Raw genomic sequence first — 2500 nt, forward strand, 5'->3', positions numbered from 1 at the left:
TTGCAGCCACGAGCTTGTTGTTGTTTTATCCTAAGGTAAAGCACTGGGGGAAATAATATTTCCTATAGTGCAACCTTTCCTGTAGGAAAACCTACATCCTTTGTCGATGAAAGGAACCAATCCCTCATCTGCCTTAAGCATAGGTAAATGTTTACGAATGATCTTACAGATGTTATCATAGTCAGATGAATATTGAGTAACAAAGGTAACCTGATCACTAGTGGGATTGGTCCTTTTGGGTTTATTTGTCAACAAGGTTTTCCTGTCCAAACTATCCACTTCATTTTTTGCCTTTTGAATGGCTGTGTTTTGGTAGCCTCTACTCCTGAGTCTGTGAGTAAGGTCTTCACTTTGTATAGCACAATCTTGTTTGTCAGAACAATTCCTTTTTATTCTAATATACTGTCCCTTTGCTATGGCATAGGGAACATTTAGTGGGTGGTTGCTTCTACCATGTAGGAGTGTATTGCCTGATATAGGCTTTCTAAAAATTTGTGTTTTTACATTGTTAGTACCGACTGGATTGCTTAGCTGAACATCTAGAAAATTTATAGATGTTTTGTTTGTTTCAAAAGTGAATTTAAGACCCCATTCATTTTCATTTAGATATCCAATGAACTCTTCAATGAGTGTGCGCTGACCAATCCAGATCAACAGTAGATCGTCTATAAAGCGATTGTAGCTTTTGATATACCGAAGGAAAGGATTCTGTTCCCCATATATCATGCTAAGTTCGAACCAACCCATTACTAAATTTGCATATGAGGGCGCAAATTTCGCCCCCATTGCTGTTCCTTGCAACTGGAGATAAAAGGAATCATCAAATTTAAAATAATTATGTGTTAATAAAAATTGCAACACATCCAAGATAAATTGAATAAATTCTTTAGTATAATTTGTTTTATTTTCCAAATAGAATTTAACAGCAAGGATCCCCATAGTATGGGGGATAGATGAGTATAAAGCTACAACGTCTACTGTTAGCCAAGAAAATTCTTCTTGCCATATAAAGCCATCAAAAATTTGAAGCACATGTTTGGTATCTTTCAAAAAGCTTGGTAAGGAAACAACAAGTGGCTGCAATATGCTGTCAAGCCATTCCGATAGTGGTTCGCAAAGCGAACCAATACCAGACACAATCGGTCTACCTTTTACATTCACAGTGCTTTTATGCACCTTGGGCAAGACATGTATAATAGGGGTAATGGGATTGTCAACGGACAAAAAATCAAAAGTTTTGTCATCAATGTGGCCAAACATGAGGCCATCATCCAAAAGGGAGATGAGGTCCTTTTTAAATTTGTGTACAGGATCACAAGGTAAAACCTTGTAATCAGTAGGATTATTAAGCTGCCTCATAATCTCCCCTTTATATGATTTTAAGTCCCAGATGACAACACTTCCACCTTTATCGGCATTCTTGATCACCAAATCTGAGTTTGACTTTAATGAAGTCAAAGCAATTCTCTCTTGTTTGGTGAGATTGGGTTTACTTTTTAAGGGTTTTTTGGCAAGATCAATCAGGTCTTTCTCAATTCTTTTTTGGAAAGCAACCAATGTGTCCCCCCTTGTTTGTAAAGGATAAAACGTAGATTTTGGTTTAAACCCAATATGGGCATTGCATGTGCCCAAATTTAGTTCAGCATTCTCTTCATTCAATGACATAAGAGCCTGGATATCCCTGATTTCAGAAAAATCAAAACTCAGAGTATTTGGAATATTCTCAGATGAACTACCATAATGGTCAGTTCTGTTGTCAATCTGTTCACCAATCTCTTGTGAGAAATAAAAATGTTTTTTCAATGTAAGTGCTCGAATGAATTTATTTATATCTACCAAGGTTTGGAACAAATTAAACCTAGTGGTAGGGACATAACCTAGTCCATAACCGAGTACTTTGATCTCATCCTTATTCAATTTGTAATTGGTGAGGTTGATGACATCATAAGTGGAGTCAATAGACTCATCCATTAGATTCAAAACATTTCCATTTGGAATACATGTATCACCCATCAAATCTGATATTTGTTTTGACCCCTCACTCTCCTTGTTGTATACCTGGGTTGTTGTCTTAAATTTGGATTTCCCCTTGTATTTGCCCCTCGCCCTCGATTTACATGGTTCATTGGGGTAATCTGAAAAACCTGATCCAGTATATTACTGTCGGTTTGTTCTTTCTGTGAACCTGTCTGTTCTAATGCAGTTTGATATTTATTTGACGTTGTGGGATGCTCAACTTCCTTTGAAGTAAAGGATACAGTTTTTAATGTCTGATCCTTGGAGTTTTTTAGTATAGATTTAGGTTGTGCCCCCTGAGCCTGATAGGCTTCATTGTCAGGATTACTGTGATCTGAATTGCTGGCATCACCTGAATCTGAACCACTCCAAGTGTCTTTTTTATTTTGATTTACTCTGTTGGACCTCCATCTACGTTTGCGTTCCCTAGAACGATTTCTATTTTGTCTTTGCCAAATATAAACCTTATTTTGACTATAATCCA

The sequence above is a fragment of the Bombina bombina genome, chromosome 10 (genome assembly GCF_027579735.1).
Source record: "Bombina bombina isolate aBomBom1 chromosome 10, aBomBom1.pri, whole genome shotgun sequence".
In the NCBI taxonomy this organism is placed as follows: domain Eukaryota; kingdom Metazoa; phylum Chordata; class Amphibia; order Anura; family Bombinatoridae; genus Bombina; species Bombina bombina.